The sequence below is a fragment of the Fistularia commersonii genome, chromosome 2 (genome assembly GCF_037954325.1).
Source record: "Fistularia commersonii isolate RoL2024-O1a breed Wild chromosome 2, RoL_Fcom_v1.0, whole genome shotgun sequence".
Lineage (NCBI taxonomy): Eukaryota > Metazoa > Chordata > Actinopteri > Syngnathiformes > Fistulariidae > Fistularia > Fistularia commersonii.
The window spans coordinates 20,846,960-20,854,439 of record NC_141285.1 but is presented as its reverse complement, the minus strand read 5'-3'; positions in this window follow the sequence as shown (position 1 = coordinate 20,854,439).

Sequence of the window (7,480 nt, the reverse complement as noted above, 5' to 3'; positions counted from 1 at the left end):
CTTTTTTACTTCGAACGCTAATGACGATAACGTGTCCATCGAGTCACGTGGAGCGCCTTCAAAACAAGAAATGATGTCTTCCAGAGTAGTTTTTTTGAGTATTCTGTCTTAACCGTGAATGGAAGTTGCTCACCCCCCACCCGCGTTGGACAATAAAAGAAGACGAGGCGCAGGGAGAGAATGCTGAATAGCACGAGTGTACTTTTACAGCATCGTTGTCATGACTACGGCGCAATGATGGACGGGGAAGGAGACAGAATACTCGATCGGAATTGTAACATGGAGGAGAAGTCACGGAGGGGTACTCAGATGGCGTAATAGCCGGAAACGGCGGCGACATTACCACATCCAACGCATTCGCTATCATTAGCAGTCGCCGCCGCTGCTACTCTCCAGTATTCTATGAGCCTCCACACTGCCTTAGTGAGATTTGGGGGTATCAGCTTAGAAGCATGTGTAATTAAAAAAAAAAAAAAAAAAAAAAAAAAAAAATCAACCTTATAGATTGAGGTAACAACCAATCAAGACTGATTTTGTTGCAGATTTTCAGAACCCGCGATAGGTGTGACTCAACGTAGACCGACCTTCGCAAAGGAAAAAAAAAAAAAAAGAAGCATTCTAACAGACCGGGTTCTTGTTTGCCTCGGGGAAAGTACAGTATGTTTATTTCCCCGAAGAGCCGTAATGTTCCTGTGGTGCCCGAGAGGCGCAGTCAGAGACCTCGCCTGCCGTGACTCACTGTTCTGCGGGCGAGAGGGGGAAAAATAAAAAAATTGGAATTGGCGAATTATTAGCTGTTCAGAAAAGGAATCGCATAATCAATAGAAGACGCAGGCATTTGTTGTGGAACCGGGTATGGGACAATTCCACCGCCCTCCATTAAACATCATTCACGGTTGTATGTAGTAAACAAATATTTAATGATGATAGTATTTACAAAAGAGGTACGCAAGGTCGTAACATGCGTTCCCTTCAATGCCAGTGACGCATCGGACTAGTCATCCTGTCACATTGTGGATAAAATTGAAATCCTGAGCCTCCCCTCCCGCTCTGAAGGACACGACGGCTCGCACGAGCTCCAGATCCACGTTCTCGCATCTAAAAAATGTTCATCTCGCCAAGACCTGAGGTATTAGATATTTTATATTTTCAAAGTGTGAATTTTGAGCGCGTGAGGATTTGCGCGGGGCGGTGAGAGAGGGAGGTGATAGACGGGCGATTTTTGGGAGGTCGAAGAGTAAAGCCCAGGTGACTCTACAGATTTTTGTGTTCTTAAATTATTGAGAAAGAAACCAATACAGAGTTTTCGGTATTGAAATTGAGTATAAAATCATTGAACCCTCTCCAGTGGGAAAAAAAAAAAAACCTAAAAAACCATGGTAACATTTTTAGTGTTTATTTTAATTTTATTCTATTAATAAATTAAAATGAAATTTGAAATTTAGATTAAAGAGTTTATATGATTTGATGCCAAAAAGCTTATTTATATTCAACGGAAATTGTGGGAGGTGTTAAAAGAAGAGGGTTTTTGTTTGTTTGTCACTGACATGAATGAATTTAAAACGGTCAGTAGAACCTCAGGTTGCGAATTTAATTAGGTTTGCAACTCTTTTTGGGAGACAAAATGTTAGCAAACCAAAAACATTTTTCCAATAAAAGTCATAGTAAATCTCACTGATCCGTTCTCCAGCCCCAAAAAACATAAAACTTTTTCCCGGGTTTATTTGTAACAAAAATACAAAAAAGAATTAAAGATAACCTTAATTATTACTTTCCCCCTTTTCCACACAACGGCTTTCATGAGCTCCAAATCTGCATTCTCGCAACTCAAAAATCCTCCCGAGGGATTCTTTATTTTATCTTTTCTTAAAATGTGAATTATGAGCATGAGATGAGATGAGACGAGAACAACTTTATTGTGTTTGTTTATTTTTTTGATATTTTTTGATATATTTTTTGATGCTTTATTGAGCATGTGCGTATTTCAGCAGGGGGAGTGGGAGAGGGTGCAGAGATGGGCGAAGTCCTGGGCACGTTACTGATTTTTTGGATCCCGGTATTGAGTAGAAAAGAGGTCGGTGGATACGTAAGAGAACTCAGAATTTACCGTCTTGGAAATCTGTAGAAACCTTACAGAGGAAGCCCATACAGACACGTCCAGAAGATGGAGACTCAGTCGGAATCCGACCTTCTCGCTGCGGGGCGGAAGTGCTCTGCCCCAAAACCGTTGCCGCAAAAATGGTCAAGTAAATCAGCAATGTACATTAAAAATCACCAAAAACGATCCCGATCATCAATTTACCCAACAATTGTAAAGAAATTCTGAAATTTGCACATAATGTTTATCAAAAAAAGAATTGGCAACACTTCCAAAATGGTGGTTAAACAATGAAGTCGCATTAAGTGAATGGCTGTATTGCAAATTTGACTCGGTTTCGTCAGTTTTATTCACGAACTTGATTAGCGCCGATCTTGTCTTATTATCTTCCCTGCAAATAAGTGACTCTGACTTCCGCTCGGAAAAAAACGAGATGACGCTCTTCTGGTCTCGATGTATTAACCCGGCCCTCGAATCCCTCGGGGGCTTCATCGTGATATTGTCTAATTTTATTGGGCTGTTTGTGTCTCGTCTCCTCTGCAGGTCTAATCTGGTAAATGTCAGATACACTTTCGCCAATAACAATCCATCTGCATCTCATGTTTATAGCGAAGACGGGAGTCGTTTCATATTCTTGGAAAGCAATAACAGCAGCGATAAATTTACAGCCGCAACAGGTGGGAATAATCATATGAGTGAATTGGGCTCCTCCTACCAGTTGGGTGCTCAGGTTTGGGTGTTTGCACACTTCGGGGGTTTAACCAACAAATCGCACAAGAGACGCAGGTACGGCATTACAGCTCGAGCAATTTGATGAAAAGCCAAAGTACAACAGATTTGGAGGCGTAAAATGTCGTCTTGAGAGCTTTTAGATGAAAAGTGTCACCGGATAAACTTCCCCATGATTCGGAGAAAGTTTCGATTGTATTTTCCTAACATCTCTGTTGAAGTTTATCCCTAAATAAAAAGCTTCGTCACCTCATGCTCGATTTTGGAGATATGAGACTTCTAGTTTTAGCGAAATAGTGTAAATATGGCGGAATTTTGACTTACGAATGCACCAACGTATTAGTTTTCCCGAGATGCGAGACGTCGCTCGGTGGATTTTTTTGCTTTGTGATACGAGCTAGTCGGCAAAAACACAAGCAAGGTGTGTGTGTGTGTCGTCGACTCACCCGTGAAGAGATGGAGAAGTTGTTGTCGGGAATGTCAATGGATGAAGCATCGGAAGAGTCATTCAAAGCCGGTCTGGGACGATTTGCTGATTTTAAAAGGAGAGATTTTGCAATAAAGTGTAGCAAAGTATGCAAGTTACTATTAGCAACACATGGTAGCAGCCAGTAAGTTAGGCAACACAGCACCGGATGAAAAACTCCCCGACCTCCTCCGCCCATCTACCCCAACTCTCCAGGTAAATACATTCAGTGATGTATTTAAAGTAGAACAACAATGGACAATGGACATTTTTTTTTTTTAATTTTTTTACTATTTATACAATTTTCTACTGTTATTCATTTGTTATATTTTCTTGTACTGCCACAACAATTTTCTTCGGGATAAATAAAGTTGTTCTTATTCTTATATATCATCATGTTTTTATATATTATTTGTTATTTATAAAGTACATTTTTCTCATTTAAAACATGTAACAGTAAGCAGAAGGCCGCAATGGATTAAAAGCATTTCAATTCATTTCAAAAAATGGAATTTGATAAGAAATGCGAGTCGCGGAACTGATTGCCGTAATTTCTGGATTGTTTAGCCTCACGGGCTAAAAATAAATAAGTAAATAAATAAATATATGTGTCCACATGAGATATTAATACAGAAAGATGTTACACTGAAACTTTTTCTTTAAACTTATCATTTCAAAATTTAATATTTTAAACATTTTAAAATATTTTGAAATGATCAATTAATTAAATCAAATAATTAGTCTAGTTATTATTTATAATTATTATTTTGAAATTATTTTGAAATTATTTTGAAATTATTTTGAAATTATTTTGAAATTATTTTAAAATTGTATTTTAAAATTAAGTAAAGACCGGTAGCACCCACCAATACGTACTGGAAAAGCAAACAGTGCCTGTAACACGGCTGAGGAAAAAGATTATTAATAATAAATAACACAAGGCAAAGTCCATCCAACCATCCATTTTCCATCCCCGCTTTTTCCGACTTGTAGGTCGTCTGTCTACATTCACCGGTTTCGGAGATGGTTTCCTCTGCTCGGGGCGAAGATCGTGAATATACGTTGATTCACGTTTTGTGTCGTCCAACCTGACAGTGAAGCTCTCCTCGGCCGGCGTGGATGATAAATTACCGCTAAATAAAGTCTGCGCGCGGTCTTAGTTTGTCGGTTTGGAATCGGGTGTTGATATTGGTGTCGCACTGAGGCTACTTGTCGGATGGAGGGAAGAAAGTTGGAGAATTGCTTCAATTGTAAGTTCTTTTTGAATTGTAACATTTAAGCCTTGAGCCACCCACAATGGAGAACAATGCAGCGAAGCTAATATAATGATTATTATTGTAGAATTATTATGTAATATAATTATAATTGTGTCACCCAAGGGCTACTTGTCGGATGGAGGACAGAAGGTTGGGGAATTTTTGCCAAAAATGCCATTTTTAATATCAGTCGGACGCTCTTTTTTTTTTTTAGGTGTTTTTAGGTGTTACGCAGCAGATTAAGGAGATGATGGCTATTTTGCAATTGAGAAATTCATTGCAAAAGTTTGGTGTTGGGTGAGGCAGTTGGCAGGAGTGCCAACTGCCTAATAAACAGAAAAATAAATATACTGCTCAAAAAAATGAAGGGAACACTTAAACAACAAAATGTAACTCCAAGTCAATCACACTTCTGTGAAATCAAACTGTCCACTTAGGAAGCAACACTAATTTATTTTGACTTGTTTTAAAGGATACTACATTAATATTGTGTTTGTTTTTTTTTTTCCACATGAATTTTGAGTCCAGACCTCCACGGGTTAATAAATTTGATTTACCTTGATCATTTTTGTGTGATTTTGTTGTCAGCGCATTCAACTATGTCAAGAAAAAAGTATTAAATAAGAATATTTCATTCATTCAGATCTAGGATGTGTTATTTTAGTGATTCCTTTATTTTTTTGAGCAGTGTACATATAGTGTTTGATAAAATGAGTCGCCGATTCTCGAGTTTCAAGACTCAAAAACCATCTGTTTGAATTCTACTGGAAATCTACAGCCACTGCAATATTTCTTTTTTTTATAGGTATATTATAAATATTATATCGCATTTTCCTGTCTTTTAGCTACTACACTGGCAGCTGCAGGCTCACAGCAAACCTTCATCTCAGGCACACAGGGTTCTTTCACTCCTTCCTTTTACCTTCTTTATCAAACCTCAGCCCACGTTTCTCTCGTGTATTCACGCATAGCGGGGGCCGCGGTGCCAAAATGTTTCTTGCCGGCCCCCACCTGGACACAATCGTGTATTTCACATGGATTCCGCCATGCCGTATATCCACGAATCATTTTTGTTCAAATCGGCTTGAACGGGAACGAATTAATTCTGCTTTGGACCACTGGCGGCTCCTTGAGCACAACTGACAATACTAATTTTTCTACTTTGAGTAAGGCTGAAAGGATTTCAAGGTTTCAATTAATTCATTGATCATTCCTGCAGTCGATAACAGGGGCACATTTAGAGGCATATAACCGTTCAACAAAAAGCAAAAAACTGTCAGAAATAAGCATTTACATGTCATATAACAGATGTACAGCCATTCAACCTGTCATTCACACCATAGAGAGATATAAGCATTCACTCTTTTATTCACAGGCTGTATAGAGACATGCAACATTCACCCTCTCATTCAAACTTCATACAGGACTGTCTCAGAAAATTAGAATATTGTGATAAAGTTCTTTATCTTTATCTAATTCAATTATAAAAACAAAAATGTCATACATTCTGGATTCATTACCAATCAACTGAAATATGGCAAGCCTTTTGTTATTTAGATATTGCTGATTATGGCTTACATCTTAACTAAATTCAAAAATCCTATCTCAAAATATTGGAATATCATGAAGTAGTAATTTTTGTATATTTAATTGCATTACAGAGACAGTCCTGTATAGACAAATAAGCATTCACTCTTTCATTCACGTCATGTAATCGACATACAACCATTCAACCTCTCATTCACATCATAAAGAGATATAACCATTCACTCTTTCATTCACCCATCAATTAACAGACATGCAACCATTCACACGTGAGATAGATGGAAAAGCATTCACCCTCTCGTTCAGATGTCATAAAGAGATATAAAAATTCACCCTCTCATTCACACTTTATATAGAGACAAACAACATTCACTCTTTTATTCACACGTCATATAACAGATATGCAACCCTTCACTCTCATTCAAACATTATATCCACATAAGCATTCACACTTCTTATGGAGATATGCAAAATTCACACTTTCATACGTCATAAAACAGACGTGCAACCATTCACACGTCACATAGACAGAAAAGCATTCAGCCTCTCATTCACACTTTATATAGAACATACAACACTCACTCTTTCATTCACACGTCATATAACAGACATGCAACCATTCACTCTCATTCAAACATATCGACATAAGCATTCACACTTCTTATGGAGACATGCAAAATTCACTCTTTCATTCACAGGTCATATTTAGACACACAACTATTCATCCTCTCATTCCTACATCAAACTCACTCGGACGCTTGGAGAACATAAAGACTCCCCACGGAATTGAACCGAGGACCGTCTGGCTGTGAGACTCCAGCGCTAAACGCTGCTCCACCTTCTCATATATCGCATATATTAATGAATAATTGGAATAATGAGGCAGCAGCACAGCAGCATGCACAGATTTACCTGTAAAATAGGTGCCAATGAAAAGATGCTATGTTTTTCCCAGCGGGACTGAAACGATCTTCTTGATTTACTGTGCGTTTGATCTGGTTTTCTTGGGGAAGATGTAAAAAAAATTAATAGAAATGTCAAATTGTTTGCCGAATCTTTTAAGTTGGGTTTTTTCCCTCTTAGGTTACAAATACCGACTCTCGGAAAAACACTGAAACGCAGGCGTCTCCTTGTTTTATTCGAATTGATTTTTTTTTTAGCATTTTCTTCTGAAATCATATTTCAAATTGATATTTCCTGTTTGTACCACACGTTTTTTTTTTCCCTCTGGGCAAGAAGTGCGAGACTTCCCGCTTCAGGTAAGTTCTTTTTCCCCCGTTCTTAAATTTAATGGTAACATTTGAGCCTTGAGCGGTCCTTTATGGAGGACCTCACCCTCACTCATTGCAATGTTATTACATTTTAGCATGTTTTTTTTTTTTAATC